The sequence below is a fragment of the Sus scrofa genome, chromosome 5 (genome assembly GCF_054392235.1).
Source record: "Sus scrofa isolate SSC_HxYL_T2T_F1_AM1 chromosome 5, Sscrofa_HxYL_maternal_Yorkshire_Landrace_v2.0, whole genome shotgun sequence".
Taxonomy (NCBI): domain Eukaryota; kingdom Metazoa; phylum Chordata; class Mammalia; order Artiodactyla; family Suidae; genus Sus; species Sus scrofa.
The window spans coordinates 24,527,746-24,546,124 of record NC_139387.1 but is presented as its reverse complement, the minus strand read 5'-3'; the positions used below and the strand labels follow the sequence as shown (position 1 = coordinate 24,546,124).

The following is an 18,379-nucleotide window of genomic DNA, read 5'->3' as shown; positions in this document are numbered from 1 at the left end:
AATCCATTTCTAAATATCAGTGCAAATTTCTCCAGGAATCTAAGTTCCCAGGATATCCTACCTATTGTCACTTAGAGAAGTATTATCTTTGTACTTGAAATGAAATACATTGGAGCTGAAATGAAGGCTGAGGTAGTGTCATTCCAAGCTTGGTGAGCAAGATGGTACAATCTTTTGTGCAGAAGTAATGTTATGCAGGCCAGTCATAATTGTATCTGCTCCATTACAGGGGACTCAGGGGAACTAGCTGATAAGTAAACAAAAGGCAACCATGGAGATTGGTGTTCTCAAGACACCACACAATAAACAATGGCCTGAATTAGTGTATAATTTAGAATAAAATATTTAGGTGATAGTGGCCTGAAGTCAGGGCACAAAAGATATGTAGAACGATTTGCGTTTTCATCACAATCCACAACTTCACAAGTAGAAACAATAACCAAGTCGTAGAGATTAGTTTCTGAATGGCAGCAGACTAAGTCGTGAACAAGTGAGTCTTTCTCTAATCTTAAGGAAAACGTGAAGAATTCATTATGATGTTTTAGACTGGGGCTGAGGTCTCCATTACTCAACAGCATAGGAGAAGTCAGGCTTGTCTTTAAGTTTTCTATCTTTCCACTGAATGATGGCAGAAAATCTGATCATAATTAGAATCACTACCATTTAATCACTCAATAAGTATTTTTGACAGTATGTATTGGGATCAGGTTAGGTTCTGAGAATAGAGGGGTGTCAAAGACTGCTTTTTACATAATTTTCACTTCTTACAAGAAAGTGTGAGATTTCTACATTGTTTTTGAAATCTCAGATTCCCTTTTTCTTGTTCAATACAAGCAATATTCTCTCCCAGCATTATCATATTACTTACTGCTTTGGTCTGAAAAGGCATTTATAATACTCACAATGATTATTTGAGACATACTTAGTTGCTATTTAATTCAGGAGTTCCATAAAACATATAAATAGTTCAAATTAAATGGAAATTGGTATTATCTAATGATCTTAAAATAATAGCAACTTTCTGAGGAAAGATTTTAAAATTACTTTCACTGTTGCTTTGGAGGACAAATGAAGTTATTTATGGTAATGATGAAGCAGTACTTAGAACATATTGCAGAAAGAGACTATTAAAAAGAATTTGACTAATGTGCCATAAACATGCTCATCTTTAATTATAAATGTTGCATTTGTATTTATATGGTGTTAATCTGTAAGTGAAAATTTTATTTAAAATAATAAATCATGGACAACCTATTATTAAATAAAGCTACATGGAAAGTTAATGTACAGGACCTCATCTTAACTTGATTATATCTGCATAGACCCTCTATCCAAATAAGGTCATATCTACAGATTTCAAGATCGGGCGTGAACTTTTTGAAGAGCACGATACAAACCAGTATAGTGCTGAAAACATTCTAAGAACAATTCTAAAAAACAAATTATATCTCCATTGATATAAATATCCTAATCATTTTATTTAACTTAATAGAGGAAATGTTCACTTATTGATTTGTCTTACAATTCCAGTGAAATCACTAATGTTTGACATCTTCCATGATTTACTAGATATGTACACATAGAAACATTTTTAATTTTTATTTTTTTAGAAGGATTTTTATTTTTTCCATTATAGCTGGCCTACAGTGTTCTGCCAATTTATTTTTTCCATTATAGCTGGTCTACAGTGTCATGTCAATTTTCTACTGTATAGCAAAGTGACCCAATTTATTTTTAAGCTTAAAGGTATATGCAGTATTTATCCATTTTTCTTTTCACACTGATACACAAATTGAAAAGTAACAACTTGCCTCAGAACCTAGCTACTCTGTCACCCAGTTTGTAGCCCCACGCATTTTCCATTTGTGCATTCTTCTCTCTTAGCTATTAAGCTTTATGAAAAAAAATACTTTATTCCCTTGTAGTTCTGCCGCACATTTATCTTTTGCATGAGACAACTGATCCAAAAGTATATTTCATAAATGTACAGGAAAGCCTCTCCTGTTCATCCTAACCTGTTCAATTAATTCCCAGCTCTGCTGGATGTACATTCTTTGTATTTGGCTTGCTAAAATCATGACATTACCTTCTCCATATTTCAGACAGCCATATTTTTGCTGTGAATAATAGAATAAGTACAAGCATTGCTTCTCTGCCAGACACCTGCAAAGGTCACACTAAGCAAATGTGATTAAATTTTTCTCTATTTGATGACGATTCTTGGGAAATAGTTTGGGAAATGAAAGTAGAATATCAGAAACCTTAAGAAGCTGTGGAAACATACTATCAACTTCTTCAATAAAACTGGTCTAGAAGTTTAAGAAACAATATTTAAAGAAAGAACTGCCAGGGATATGGCAACATTGGGTATTATGAGTGTAGATTTTCAGATCTCACGTCGCTCTGGTTGCACTAATGGCTTCTTTTTTTGAGTCTTAAGTGTTTTGACCTAAAATGAGAGTCATGCACTGATCTCCTGGGAACAAAGCAAAGTCCAGGCCACATCTCTGCCATATCACAGACCAGGAGGGATTTCTGGAAGCCACTCTCGGCACTCTCAGTAGCCACCTATCTCTCCTCTATAGCGAATCTCCCTTGAGAATGGTTACACATCTTTGTGTCCAAGAGAGGACCTAAATGTTGACTTCTCCAAACAGTCACTTCCATTAATCACAATTACTTACTATTTCATGAGTGATCAAATAATGTGAAATCACAAAAATAGAACCCTTAATGTATCAATGATGATATTGATCTCGATGAATTCTTCTGTTCATCTCCTCCCTTTAATATACTCTCCACCTAAATATCTTTAAAAGAAGAAAAAAAGAGAAAAAGAGAGAAATGAACCACATGGTGATCACAGAGTTTGTCCTCTTAGGCCTTTCGGATGATCCCGACCTTCAGGTTGTGATTCTCCTCTTTTTATTTGTCACATATGTATCAAGTGTCACTGGAAACCTGACCATCATCACCCTGACCCTGGTGGACCCCCATCTACAGACGCCAATGTATTTCTTCCTCCGGAACTTCTCTTTCTTAGAAATCTCCTTTACTACTGCATGTATCCCCAGATTTCTGGGTGCGATTATCACCAGGGATAAGACTATTTCTTATCACAACTGTGCAGCTCAACTCTCTCTCTCTATTTTCATGGGTGTGACTGAGTTTTACGTTCTAACTGCCATGTCCTATGACCGCTATGTTGCCATCTGCAAGCCTCTTCATTACACGACCATCATGAACAGGAAACTCTGCATCCTGCTTGTGCTCTGTGCGTGGCTGGGCGGGTTTCTGACCATTTTCCCTCCCCTTATGCTTCTCCTCCAGCTGGACTACTGTGCGTCATTGACCACTTTGCATGTGACTATTTCCCCCTTTTGCAATTGTCTTGCTCAGATACATGGCTCCTAGAAGTAACCGGTTTTTACTTTGCTTTGGTTACCTTGCTGTTCACCTTGGCCCTAGTGATTTTATCTTATATGTACATTATCAGGACTATTTTGAGAATCCCATCTGCCAATCAGAGAAAAAAGGCTTTCTCCACCTGTTCCTCTCACATGATTGTCATTTCCATCTCTTATGGAAGCTGTATATTCATGTATGCTAATCCCTCGGCCAAAGAAAAGGCATCACTGACAAAAGGAGTAGCTATTCTCAACACCTCTGTTGCCCCCATGCTGAACCCCTTCATCTACACCCTGAGAAACCAGCAAGTAAAACAAGCCTTCAAAGACATGCTCTATAAAGCAGTATTTTCTGCAAGGAAATGAATATTTTGGTTAAAAAAAAAAGACACTCTAAAGAGCATACACTCTCTGTATAACTACACTTGCTCTTTTTATTCTCTTCACACTCCGCATTACAGTTAATATATTTTTCCGATCCATTTGTTCCACTTCCATGCCTAGGAGTGTTCACTGCGTTGTTTACTGACATTTGAAAATACAGTAAAAGTTATTTCTCCTTCAGAATTTTGTGGAAATGAAATATATTTCTTTAGTAGATATAATACAAAGTAAAAAATGGTTTTCATTCTGTCAATATCAATCCCTAAAAGGTACACATAATGTCAATTGTACTTCTAACATAGAGTTTCCAAATTAATGTGAAATTTCTTCCATATTTTCAAGATGAATAGTGATAGCTTTTTAAGGTTTAAAGAATCTACCTATTTCATATTGTAGAATACTAAATTCAGTCCATAGATGAAATATGTACAGAGCAGTGCACTTTAAAGGAAGCTTTATTCTTTGTGAAATTGAGTGCATATATTCAAGAGAAATATTGATCAGGATATTGTATATTATTTATAGAACTTCTGTGTTCTCTGTCATTTTTAGAAAATGTTCATTAAACATTTCAAAATACAGTAAAACTAAAATACTGCCACTTTCATGAATTCAACGATCATACTTAATGGCAAATATTCTGAATTCTTTGCCTGGTTTTTATATACGTCCATTTCCTTAGGGTCTATTTTTGGAGATTTATTTTGTTTATTTGATTGGGCTGTTTCCTGTTCCTTCATGTCCCTTGTAACTTGGTGTTGCTCTACACATTTGAGAACCATCACCTCTCGCAATCTTTTTTTTTTTTTGTCTTTTTGAGGGCCCAACCCACAGCACATGGAGGTACCCAGGCTAGGGGTCTAATTGGAACTGTAGCCTCCGGTCTACACCAGAACCACAGTAACGCCAGATCCGAGCCACATCTGCCACCTACACCACAGCTTACGACAACACAGATCCTTAACCCTCTGAGCGGCCAGGGATTGAACCCAAAACCTCATGGTTCCTAGTTGGATTCATTTCCGCTGCGCTGCAACGGGAACTCCTCAATTTTTTTTTTTTCTTCCCAATCTTTTTAAGCTGGCTTAGTTCAGGGGAAACTATCACCATTCAGCCCACCTAGAGATTCTGAGGGCTTCTCAAATCTTTTCTGAGAATGTGTCTTCTCAGATTGTGTTTCGAGATTCCTAACTAGAAAATTTTGTCCATTTTTTTACGTGGAGCTCATAATCTCTTACTCCCTGTCTTCTGTAACTCAGCTCCTTGAAGCAAAGGCAAATTATGCAGCTCTTTGTTGTTCTCAGTTAGCCCTTAGGCATCTAGAGATGTCAGGTCCCAGAGGGGCTCCATGAGGAGCTAGATAGACATGAGTCCTTCAGGCGACCCTGAAAGGCTCATGTGTGGGACACACATTCCCCACCGCACACAACTCTTTCTCCACTGGGAAGAGTCACTGAGTTGTACTGACCTCAGTCTGCTCTAAATGGGTCCTCTGGAGCATAACATTTTCCAGAGAATCCTCTTACAGTGTCATAAGCCATACTTTCTTTCAATTACTTCTTTCTAAATTAGTTTTTTGTTTTGTTTTGTTTTGTTTTTTTTGGTCTTTTTAGGGCCACACCATCAGCATATGGAGGTTCCTAGGCTAGGGGTCAAATCAGAGATACAGCTGCTGGCCTAGGCCACAGCCACAGCCACAGCAACGCCAGATCCGAGCTACATCTGCGACCTACACCACAGTTCATGGTAGCGCCATATCCTTAACCCACTGAGTGAGGCCAGGAATCGAACTCGCAACCTAGTCAGATTTGTTTCCGCTGCGCCACAGTGGGAACTCATTAAATTAGTTAAATTTAACTTAATGGCCTACAATGTGGTCAGAGTTCTTTATAAGCATTTCTTGTACACTTGGAAATTATATGTAATTGTAGTTGAGTGAAATGTTCTATTTGCATTAGCCAGTATATTCAAGTTCATTAACCACATGATTTAAATCTGTACTTTTACTGTTGCTACCATTACTGAATTATTTACATCTCCCCAAACAACTAGGGAGCTCACTCTTTCTGTTTGTAGTTATGTCATGTTTTTATTTGTAGAAATATTAACCTGTGTTTTTATGCAGACACAAATTTGGGATTATTATATTTTCTTGGACGTAACTTTTTATTATTACAAAAACATCAATTTCTCTCCAGATGAAGTGCACTTTTTTTTTCTGGAAAGTCAGCATTGACTAATATTGGTAACACTATATCAGCATTTAAAAATTATATATATATTGTTTACATGGCATGTATTTTATTAACAATCATTTACTTTCGAGTGGATCCTAGGATATTGTGCAGAATGCCTGTAATCAGCTACCTATTTTTTATATCTTGGTCAGCTAGTTACTAGTTATTCCCAATTGAGGCCAATACATATGGAGAGAGGAAGAGGATGTAATGCAGTAGAAATTTGCTTTGAAGAAGTCTCAGTTCAGAAGCTTTACTGTGCCTTCTGGACCTGCTCAAGCCTGACATCCCAAGCACTATCTCCCTTTGATGAGAGTTTGCTGCCATAAACGACCAGGTTTATGGATCAGAAGGGCCAGTAACACCCAGTTCATTATGGGAGCTCAAACCACATGGTGAATTGACGCCTTATGATTTGGCCTTTGGTCTCTATTGGGAGCCAGTAGCAAGCAAGAAAGTGTTCAAAGGGAGAGTGTTTATCTGCAAAAGGCTGTTCCATAATCACATTTGCGTTATGAATCTCCACTGTGGCAAAGCCTTATAGCATCCCATTTGTCACTGACACTTCAAATGGCATTGGGATTTCTTGGTTATTTGATCCAAGTGGAAGGGCAATGATACCAAAAACAATTCTAAATTTAACATGGAAGAACAAGCATACAATTATAATTAAGAAATCTTGAGAAACAAGAGCAATGTGAGAGGACTGACAACATAAATATGAAAATATTAGGCTAACAACGAAAACATACCTAGGAAAAGAAAGAGAGATCAATGGAGTAAAAAAAGTGACACAAATCTAATTATACTTCATTCCATAGTTTTAACTTTTAAAATTTTCTTATTTACATATTCCAAAGATAAAATTAAATGAGCAAAATGGGGTGAGTCCTTAAAACCAAATATACACAAGTGAACATAGCTTTAAGACAAATTTTTAACCACATAGGGACAAGTAATTTTTTTAAGACAGTATTTTGACCATTGGCCATCAATAGGACGGGGACTGCAAAGAAAAATTAAGTTTATATATATAGTCAGTTTGTTTTTGTAATGATAGTAGTGTGGCAATTCAGAGACTATTTTGTGTGTGTTGTAGAACTGTGTATTGATAGGTTAATGGATTTTTGTTGGAGCTAGGTTTCTTACCATGGAGAAGGAGAGATACAATGTGGTATAAAAGAAGAAGTTGAAAAACTGTGTTATTAGACTGGAATAAGACATGTCAGTGTGACACAATGTTTTTTTTTAATGTATTTCCTTTCTCCATTTCATGGAATTTCCAAGGAGTAATGATAACTCAGTACCAAAGACCACACAAACCATCCAAATCTTGCACTCTGAGTACCATTTCATGCTAAAATAACCTCTGAAAACTGGAGAAATGGGGATTCCAGGTTGATTCCAGGGCTAAACATTTAAAGGACAAGATGAGCTGGAGTACCTTCTTGGTCCAAAAAAAATAAGTGCTCAGAAAGTGTAGGAACATGTCAAATGATAAAGGATTCACTTAGAAGGAATTCTAACTGACAGTATTAGGACACTGGAATAACTAATTATAAAAATAGATAATAACATGTTAGGCAGAAAAACACTGCAAATAAATTAGAAAATTTGTAACAGGATTAGAGAAGATAATGCCATTCTTCATGACAAAATTCCAAGTGATAGATGGAGGAGTGGTAGCTTTAGAAAAATAGCCATCATATTAATGTTATGGTATTATATATTGCCATCAATAATTAGGTTAGAGAATAAATAATAATGAATGATTATAGTAGATAAAGATTTCTTAGGAAATGTAATATTTATGCAGTCAGAATATCCCAGCACTGCACAAAATATCACTGCACAGTAATTTTTTTTTTTTGCTCTTTAGTGCACAGTAATTTTTAATTACTCAGGGGAGTGAAGTACCTTTGCAGTGGAGAACTTTATAGTCAAGAACCACATTGACAAGTTTAATAAATATCCACATTATTAACAGTATAAAGCTGACCCAAAATAGCTCTTAATATGAGGCATTGAGATGTTTCAGTCCCATTGATTCTTATAAATAATACACAGTCTTAGTTATAGTGTACTTATCTGCAGTACAATTACTCAGGTTTCCTCCCCGTCTTCCTATTCAGGATTGTGTTGGCAGTACTGTCTTTCAATTTTTTTGAAGTTATGTGCATCAAGAAAATACATAAAATAAGTGTCTAACAAATTTAATTATGAAAAAAATGTGCACTCATGTAGTCAACCAACAGGAAGAATGACAATAGATTATCAGATACCTGGAAGCCCTAATCATGCTGCCTATACTCACTTGGAATATTTTCTTTGAACTCCTTTTTATCAGACCTATTGATATTACTAGTATTAGGACTGATATTGGTTTTTAACTAAATACTTCAGAAGTTTTTTCAATTCTTTGAAATTTTTGATGCTTGGTTTATTTTGAACTAGTTTATGACCCAGAATATGGTTAGCTTTGGAAAATATTACTAGAAAACAAAATAATGTAGGGAAGAATAACATCAGCAAGATGGCAGAATAAGGAGGCTTCAGCCTTATATCCCAAATGAAACATCAATTTAACAACCATCCATAGGAGGGAGTTCCCGTCATGGTGCAGATGAAAGGAATCCAACTAGGAATCATGAGGTTGAGGGTCCAATCCCTGGCCTCGCTCAGTGGGTTAAGGATCCAGCATTGCCGTGAGCTGTGGTGGTGTAGGTGGCAGATGCAGCTCGGATCTGGCATTGCTGTGGCTCTGGTGTAGGCCAGCAGCTATAGCTCAGATTATACCCCTAGCCTGGGAACCTCCAAGTGCCATGGGTGCGGCCCTAAAAAGACAAAAAACCCCAAAAAACCAAACCAAAAAACCAAAAAAGCCAAGCATCCATAGGAGAAAGTACCTTCAGGTGAGTTCTAGCATCGAAGAGAGAGGATATACAACACTGGTGGAGCACAGAAATGAGAAAAGAGACATAACAAAGGTCAGAAGACCATTTTCACATTTTGTGAAGACCTGTTTTTAACTCGCTTGAGCAAATAGCAGGGAGCATGACTGGTGGATTGAAGGGGAGTATGGTGACTTTGGGAAGAAACTGTCAAAGTGCCTTCCAAAGTGGCTGTCCCATTTTGCATCCCCACTAGTAATAAATGAGAGTTCCTATTGCTCCACATCCTCACCAGCATTTGATATTGTCAGTGTTCCAGATTTGGCCATTCTAATAGGTGTACAGGAAAGTCTTGCTTTATTTTCCATTTCTCTGATGATTTATGATGTGAACATGTTTTCATATGCTTATTTACCATCTGTGTATCTTCTTTGGGGAATGTCTGTTAAGGTCTTTTGCCTGTGTGTTAATCAGGTTGTTTGTTTCCTTATTGCTGAGTTTTAAGAATTCTTTGGCTATTTTGTATAACACTTGTTTGTCAGATGTTTCTTTTGCAGATATTTCTTCCAGTCATTGCCTTTTAGAGAGACCTTGTATTATTCCTGTATTTTAAATTTTTTGGTGTGTTTGATGGTCCAAAATGTGGTCTATCTTGGTAAATTTTCAGTGTGAGCTTGAGAATAATGTGATTTTTCCTGTTACTGGGTATTTAGAGGTGTCAGTTTTAATCAGTTGGTTGATAACATTGCTGAGTTCTGTGTCCCTGTTGATTTCCTATCTGATGGGTATGTTCATTTCTGATCAATGGGTGTTGACATCTCCAACTGTGATAGTGTATTCATCTATGTATTTGCAATTCGATTAGTTTATGCCTCCCATAGTTTATCTGTTGTTAGGTGCATGGTCTTTGAGAATTTTTATGTCTTCTTGGAGAACTCATCCCTTATCAAATGTAACATTGCCACATAAGATCAAGTTATCCCAGTATTTTAATCAGCAAAAGGAAAAAAAAAAAAAGGCTTATTCTTCAGAGAAATTTTGATTCAGGAAACTCAAGAAACCTCTTCTACAGCCGTCGCACATTTAGATAGTTTCTCATTTAGAGAGTATGCAAAATATCACATATGCTGCTGGCCTACCTCTCATACCCTTTTATCTATTTGTACATTACCCCCAAGTTTTCTGTTTCGATATTTGTGCATACGTTGGTAACATGTTTATAAGCTGTAGTGTATTTTCTTCATGGCCCCTGTTGGCACATTTGACTCACTGGAGTATCTCCCATGAGCCCTGGGCATAAATGTAGATGAGACAACATGTGGCTTATGCAGGTTAAAATCCATGCAGAAGTCATGTCCAGAAAGGCCCAAAGTAACTGCATATCTTGCTTCTCTTCAATAGTTTTGCTCTCATAACTACAAAGGATAATGCATCAAAAAGTCTTAGCTACAGAAATAAAATAATTCCAAATGTGCTAAGATAGACTGATTTTTAAAAGTGCTGGATTTCTTAACCTAAAACTGAAATAGTTGCTGATATTTCTTTTTCATAATTTCAACCAACTGATGTGATGCATTTGTATGACAAATAGAGGTAAGATTGTAGAGTTGAAGCCAATGAAAACTTTCCTTTTCTTAGCACTGATGTATTAATTCTTAGTTCAACTTTTCATCAGGTTCAGTGGAATAATTTGGGGTTGCCGTTTCTTTCTTTGTATATTGAGGGTTATTAAAAATGAGCATAGTTACATTTCCTATTTCTCATACTAACTCGTTTCTTCAGTGATTTTCATAAAATTACTCTGAGTTTGGTCTTACTCATTGAATATAGATTTGATAAGTAGCACATGCTTCAGTTTCAGGCAGAGAAACTCTAGAATTCTAGTTTTATCATTAAATGACTATATGATCTTATTTGTATTAAACTGTCAATGTCAATTTCTCCACCTCAACATAGGGTTATTGTCATGAGTGAATGACAGAGCTTGAGCATTGCTCTCTCAAATGAGTTTCCTCAAAATGGTTATTATTGTTTCATCGTGGGACTATTTTTCTCAATTATGATACTTGATTTTATTTTTAGGAATAATAAAGATAACAGTACTGTGTGGGAGTACATGCTATAAAATTTTTAAACAACATAATTTTACTTTTAATTTAAATTAGCCTTTACAATAATTCCATGAACTAATTATTCTTATTTTCACAGTGCAAAAAAAAAAAAAAAAACAAAAAACAAACAAAAAAAAAACCTAAAACGCAGAGTTGTATTTTTAATCCATTCCTGTTGTAATGGAAAGCCTAGCGGTTTCTCCAACAACCCCACACATTATAAGTTAAAATTAAATCCTGATGCGGTATTTTTATAAGAATTTCTCCTTTTTAAGTTGAAAATTATCTTCAAATGTAGATACTAGTTAAACTGAGACAATCAGGAAATAGAACTTCTCTATGAAAACCCACAGATTTTGCAAATGATTTAGAAGATCTCAGGTTTTCCTTCATTACTCCTATGCAGACTGCTTTGATCTGACTGATTTGATCTGACTCCCCTTTTCCATGAGGAAAAAGCAAATTTTTTTTTTCCAGAGGACTCAGAGAAATAGAATTCTGAACTAATTGTAGGAGAATTAATTGTAATTTGAGGCAGTCTTTTTTTTGGGGGGGACGATTTTTTAATAAAAATGCTATGTTTCTCAGATTTTAAAGAGAGCCCTCTGTACTTTTTTACTTGTTGCATAAATGGAGACTTCTGCTCCTAGGACTTCTTCTGGCTGCTTGTAATGTGTCTTGAAGAGGCAGTCTTAAGGTAATAATCTGCAAATAACCTGAAATAAACCAATAATCTGTTCTCTTCTGTGACAAATTGACCCAGCATAAAAACCTAACACCAAGCAAAAGAACGTCATGTCAGAGAGAAGGACAGAGACTTGGAAAACCTTGAGCTAATATTGAGGGTGCAAATTGCCTTGAGGATATACATGTTCACAACATTTCTTATGACTTCTTAGCGTCTTAATATAAGAAAAGAGAGTTTAGTACACATAGAGAATGTGGGAAGATAATTTAAGTTTCCAATTATACCATGGAATTTAGGGAGCCTCCCACTTCTCATAATTTAAATAAAATTAGGAAAAACAATCTCCTAATCTTTAGTGATCATTTAAATAATGTTGTTTCTTTAAATTAGACAGTGTGGGAGGATACCATTGTTCTTTTCTGTAAGAGGACATCCTTACAATTGACTGTGGAATGGAGGAAATGTCCTGAAAATCATTTCCAGTTGTTTGATTTTACACAATGGCAAGCATTTGCTTATTGAGTAGGTGAAGTCTCCCTTTCAGTGAGCTACAAGCCTGATCCAACAATGAGATATCCAAGACATTCAAATTCTTTAAGAAGAAAGATACAGGAAGGAATATAAAGCTTGGGATCAGAAGTTCCACAGACGAGGAAAACAATGTGGATGGGTAGGTAGGAAAGAAAATCTGAAATGATGCCTTAGAGACTTGGCTGTGTTCTTCATTACTTCACCCAGACACCCCAGGAGTGGTTGACAGATCACATCCCAGAAATGATTAGAGAACAGAGTCAACCACAGCTGTTGGTCACAGAGGATTTTCATTTGAGAACAATGACTTTCATGTTTATAAATGTCCATTATATACTTGAATTTCCATAAATTTGTTTACGGAGTATGTAATTGTGATGTCTGTTTTTCTTGTAAGTGTTCTTAAGACTTCTCTCGTCCCTGAGGAATATCAAAATAAAAAAAATGTTCATTTTTTTGTGAATCTCACATGCTTTCCCATTAGCATTGTCCACCATATGTCTTAGCTAGAATTTTCCTTAAGTTGGCAGGAGGAATACTTTTTGCTATAAAGTGAAGTGAGTGAAAAAAAGGGCTCAGGATTTTAAGGGGAGAAAAATCACGAGAAATTTCAGAGTATTATGATGCATTGCACACTACAAATCATCAAATCTATATCTTGAAATTAAATATTCTATCGCAAAAGCTTCTCTCCTGACACTGTAATGTAAGCTGTACTTGTTAATGAGAATTCACAGAATGAGTGATAGTAAAATGAACTGGTTCATATACAGAGGGCACTCTTCCTATCTTTCGACTTTAATGGTATCATCCTTACTGCTTCACTAAGATAAAATAGAAGGCTTCCATTATTATTTCGTGGCCTACTCCAATACACTGACAGTATAGAGCCTCTGTTAAGTGAATGCTGTTGTATATAAATGGGAAAATATAAAGATATTTAGGGAGTTGTCTTGCAGTGCAGAGGGTTAAGGATCCAGTGTTTCACTGCAGCTGCTTGGGCTCCTGCTATGGTGTAGGTTCAGTCCTTGGACTGGGAACTTCCATATGCCATAGGTGTGGCCAATAAATAAATAAATAAATAAATAAATAAATAAATAAATAGCATAGAAAGCCTGTATATATACAGAGACAGAGGGAGAGAAAGGGGTGCTGGAATTACTGATATCATTTAGATAGTAGACGTTTTCAAGAAAATACGTTCTCTGAAAAGTAGTGTCTAAGTTCAGATATCCATACAATTTAGTTTCCTTAGCCCATGACACAGATCCAGTCTGCTCAGTGTGCACTCTGCCTCCTCTCTACTCTGGACTGTCTAACACCTGATGGTGTCATGGTAATGAGCCCCTGGCTTCAGGTGAGAAGAACTAGGTTGGGAAGGTGAATGTGAATCAAAGCAGATACTTCAAAATCGGTCACATAGTTAAATTTTAACTCCAGTGACTTTCATATTAAAGGCATATCCATGTGAGTGACTGTTCTCTTGGCATATTTGGCTTTTCTGTGTTATACCTGCAAATAATAATACAAAAAATTAGGTGACAGAACCTAGGAAATGAGATGCCTTTACTGGGGTTGAAGAAAAGACAAAGACGTTTCCAGTGGGAAGGATATCCTTAGGGGAGGCTTATTAGTCAACAGTAGAATTTCTAGTCCGTATTTCAAATACTTAGAAAGCCTCAGTAAAAATCCCTGCTCTTCCCATTGTGGGTATGTGATTTGGATAAGCTTCTTAAAAATCTTTTTAGGCTGGTTCCAATCTGTAAAATAGGGGGTTTATTAAAAAAAAAATTACATGTGAAACACAGAGCCTGACATACAGTAAAAGCTTACTTTAAAACAAGTTATCTATTTCCATTAAATTGTTTCTAAATCTCTTAATTTAGCTTGGCATAATAAGTTTACTTCTGAAGACAAATCTCAGTGTTATCCATGGACAACCTCCTTTTCTTTAAGTCTTTTCTTTGTGCCTCCTCTAATAGGTTACACAAGAGAAGAGCAAAAATGAGAAACTACACAGTAGTAACAGAGTTTATCCTCCTGGGACTGTCAGATGACCCACAGCTTCAGGTTGTGGTCTCTGTCTTTCTGCTCATCACCTACCTGCTCAGCATCACTGGGAACCTGACCATCATCACCCTGACCCTGCTGGATTCCCACCTCCAGACCCCCATGTATTTCTTCCTCAGAAACTTCTCCTTACTAGAGGTGTCATTCACAACTGTCACTATACCCAGGTTCCTGAGCACCATTATTTCAGGAGATAAAACCATTTCCTTTAATGATTGCATGGCTCAGTTATTTTTTTTAATTCTTTTAGGAGTCGCTGAATTTTACCTTTTGGCCGCCATGTCCTATGACCGTTATGTCGCCATCTGCAAACCTCTGCATTACTTGGCTATCATGAATCAAAGAGTCTGTGTGCTCCTTGTCTTCTCTTCATGGCTAGTTTCATTCTTAATCATATTCCCATCACTCATGTTGCTCTTAAACCTTGATTACTGCAAGTCTAATATATTGACCATTTTACCTGTGATTATTTTCCCCTCTTGCAACTTTCTTGTTCAGATACAAAATTCCTAGAAATAATGGGGTTTTCTTATGCTGTGTTTACTCTGATGTTCACTTTGGCTTTGATATTTCTGTCCTACATATATATCATCAGAACAATTGTGAGAATTCCTTCTACTAGTCAGAGGACAGAGGCCTTTTCCACGTGTTCTTCCCACATGATTGTCATCTCCACCTCTTATGGCAGCTGCATTTTTATGTATATTAAACCCTCAGCAAAAGACAGGGTGTCTCTGAGCAAGGGAGTGGCCGTGCTAAACACCTCAGTAGCCCCCATGCTGAACCCTTTTATTTATAGCCTAAGGAATCAGCAGGTCAAGAGAGCCTTCATGGACTTGGCAAGGAAGGTTGCATTTTTCTCCAGGAAATGAAAAAATAAAAGAGCTGTTTCATATTTTAGAGGCATAATGAAGAGCAGTTAAATGAAAATTTGGGCTTTCAAAATACTTTAATTTCCACATAGTCTCCTAGAGTTATTTTTCATTGCTTATATTTTATTGCCAGCAGGTTCCCAAGGATATTTGCATATATCTTTTTTTTCTTTTTTCCTTTTAAATTCTAATTCTTCTCATATAAGTTATTTTTCATTTTTTTTTCCATTCAAATTCTCTTCCTTCTCTCATGCACTTTCCTTCCTTTGTGCTGGTCTTTCTAGTCTGTAACTATGAGACTGGCCTCATTTCCTTCTTTGAATTTTTTTTTTTTTAATGGCAGCACCCAGGGCATATAGAAATTCCTGGGCAAGGGATTAAATTTGAGCCACAGCTGTAGCACCACTGGATCCTTTAACCCACTGCACTAGGCCAGGGATCAAACCTGCACCTCACAGCAACCTGAGCCGCTGCAGCGGGATTCTTAATACACTGTGCCACAGTGGGAGCTCTAAAGTATTTTTTATTTTCTTTTTTTTTTCCACAAAAATTCTTAGAAAATTATAGAAAGATAGGAATTATAAAAAGGAGTACACAAGAGAGAACTGTGTTTTATGAATTCATGGGAAACATTCTTTCCAGAAATTTCAGAAATATTAGGTTATGTTTATCTTTACCTTTACTACGCAAAGACTGTAAACATTGTCTGACAGTCGTACTAGGATATTACCGATACTGTCCTCTCCACAGTGTGGTCACTTAGTTACTATGTGAAAATCAGTACAATTAAAAGATAATGTAAGTGTATTTTCTTGAGAAATCAAACTCTTTTTCATTACGCATTTTAAAATATTCTGTGCCATATAATTTATCAATTCAAAAATATATTATGAATACATATTTGCTTAGGGAAAACTGTGAAGTAGCACCCTGTCCCTTTCTTTGGAATTCCATAATTAACATATACGGTAACAATTCTTTAAAAACCCCAAAGAAATAAATATATTGGGTACCAAATATGACTATACTTTCTGTGAATTCAGTTGTATTTTAAATGCTTGATGTTAAGTTGGCCCTTTTGATAATCAATATCTAAGGGTTTTTAGGAGTTCCCATCATGGCTCAGTGGTTAATGTACCTGACTAATATCCATGCGGACATGGGTTGGATCCCTGGCCTCGCTCAGTGCGTTAAGGATCTGGTTTTGCCATGAGCTGCGGTGTAGATTGCAGACTCAGCTCGGATCCCACATTGCTGTGGCTGTGGTGTGGGCCAGCGGCTACAGCTCCGATTCAGCCCCTAGCCTGGGAACCTCCATATGCCATTAGTGCAACCCTAAAAGAAAGAAAGAAAGAAAAAAGCTAAGGGTTTTTATAACTTTCTCATACTTACAGCTATTTTGAGATAATTGTTTACACATACAATTCATTTACTCACTTACCTAAAAGGCAAGCCTAACTAATAGGAATAAAGAAGCTAACAATGGCAAAGTTTTACTGAATGTATGATTGAGATTCTTTTGTTAGCAAAATCTTATGTTCACTCCGTTTTTTTAAATTACTCAGATGAATTTATCACATCTGTAGTTGTATAATGATCATAACAATCCAATTTCACAGGATTTCCATCCCATAACCCAAGCACATCCCCCCACCCCCCAAACTGTCTCCTCCAGAGACCATAAGTTTTTCAATGTCTGTGAGTCAGCATCTGTTCTGCAAAGAAGTTCCATCTGTCCTTTTTTCAGATTCCACATATCAGTGATAGCATTTGATGTTGGTGTCTCATTGTATAGCTGACTTCACTTGCATGATAATTTCTAGGTCCATCCATGTTGCTAAACATGCTGGTATTTCGTTCTTTTTAATGGCCGAGTAATATTCCATTGTGTATATGTACCACAGCTTCTTGATCCACTCCTCTGTTGATGGATATTTAGGTTGTTTCCATGTCCTGGCTATTGAAAAGAGTGCTGCAGTGAACATTGGCGTACATGTGTCTTTGTGAGTCGTGGTTTTCTCTGGATAGATGCCCAGGTGTGGGGTTGCTAGATCAAATGGTAGTTCTATGTTTCCTTTTCTGAGGAATCTCCATACTGCTTTCCACAGTGGTTGCACCAATTTACAATCCCACCAACAGTGTACGAGGGTTCCTTTTTCTCCAGACCCTCTCTAGCACCTCTTGTTTGTGGACTTTTGGATGATGGCCATTCTGGCTGGTGTAAGGTGGTACCTCAGAGTGGTTTTGATTGGCATTTCTCTAATAATGAGTGATGTTGAACATCTTTTCATGTGTATTTTGGACATCTGTATATCTTCTTTGGCGAACTGTCTGTTTAGATCTTCTGCCCATTTTTGGATGCGGTTGTTTGTTTTTTGGTATGGAGCTGCAGAAGGTGTTTATAAATTTTAGAGATGAATCCCTTGTCAGTGGATTCACTTGCAAAGATTTTCTCGCATTGTGTGGGTTGTCTTTTTGTGTTGTTTAGGGTTTCCGTTGCTGTGCAGAAACTTTGAAGTTTGATTAGGTCCCAATTGTTTATTTTTGTTTTTATTGTCAGTAGTCTGATAGGTGGATCTGAGAAGATGTTGCTGTCGTTTATGTCAGAGAGTGTTTGGCCCATGTTTTCCTCTAAGATTTGATAGTGTCTGGTCTTATATCTAGGTCTTGAATCCATTTGGAGTTTATTTTTGTGTATGGTGTTAGGGAGTGTTCTAATTTCATTCTTTTCCATGTGGCTGTCCAGTTTTCCAGGCAGCACTTACTGAACAAGCTGTCCTTTCTCCAATGTATATCCTTGGCTCCTTTGCCGTAGATGAGTTGGCTGTAGGTGCGTGAGTTGAATTCTGGGCTTTATATCCTGTTCCACTGATGTATATTTCTGTCTTTGTGCCAGTACCATGTGGTTTTGATGACTGTTGCTTTGTAGCATAGTGTGAAGTTCGGGAGGCTGATTCCTCCAGCTCCATTTTTCTTTTTCAGGATGTCTTTGGCTACTCTGGGTCTTGTGTGCTTCCAAACAAACTTGAAAATATTTTGTTTGAGTTCTGTGAAAAATGTCCTTGGTAATTTGATAGGGATTGCATTGAATCTGTAGATTGCCTTAGGTAGTATAGTCATTTGGATAATATTAAATCCACCAATCCACGAGCGTGGTATATCTTTCCATCTATTTGTGTCATCTTTGA

The 18,379-nt window shown here is 36.7% G+C and overlaps 1 protein-coding gene and 2 pseudogenes across 2 annotated transcripts in view; all 3 read left to right on the top strand.

The window, feature by feature from the left end:
- The window catches only part of LOC110258130 (olfactory receptor 6C3-like), a 225,952-nt gene that overhangs the window by 197,930 nt on the left and 9,643 nt on the right, over positions 1–18,379 (top strand). The window lies entirely within an intron of this gene.
- LOC146403260 (olfactory receptor 6C3-like) lies at positions 2,749–8,240 on the top strand (annotated as a pseudogene). The gene has a single exon (XR_014803311.1). The product of XR_014803311.1 is annotated as an olfactory receptor 6C3-like (transcript).
- LOC146403259 (olfactory receptor 6C1-like) lies at positions 14,191–15,276 on the top strand (annotated as a pseudogene).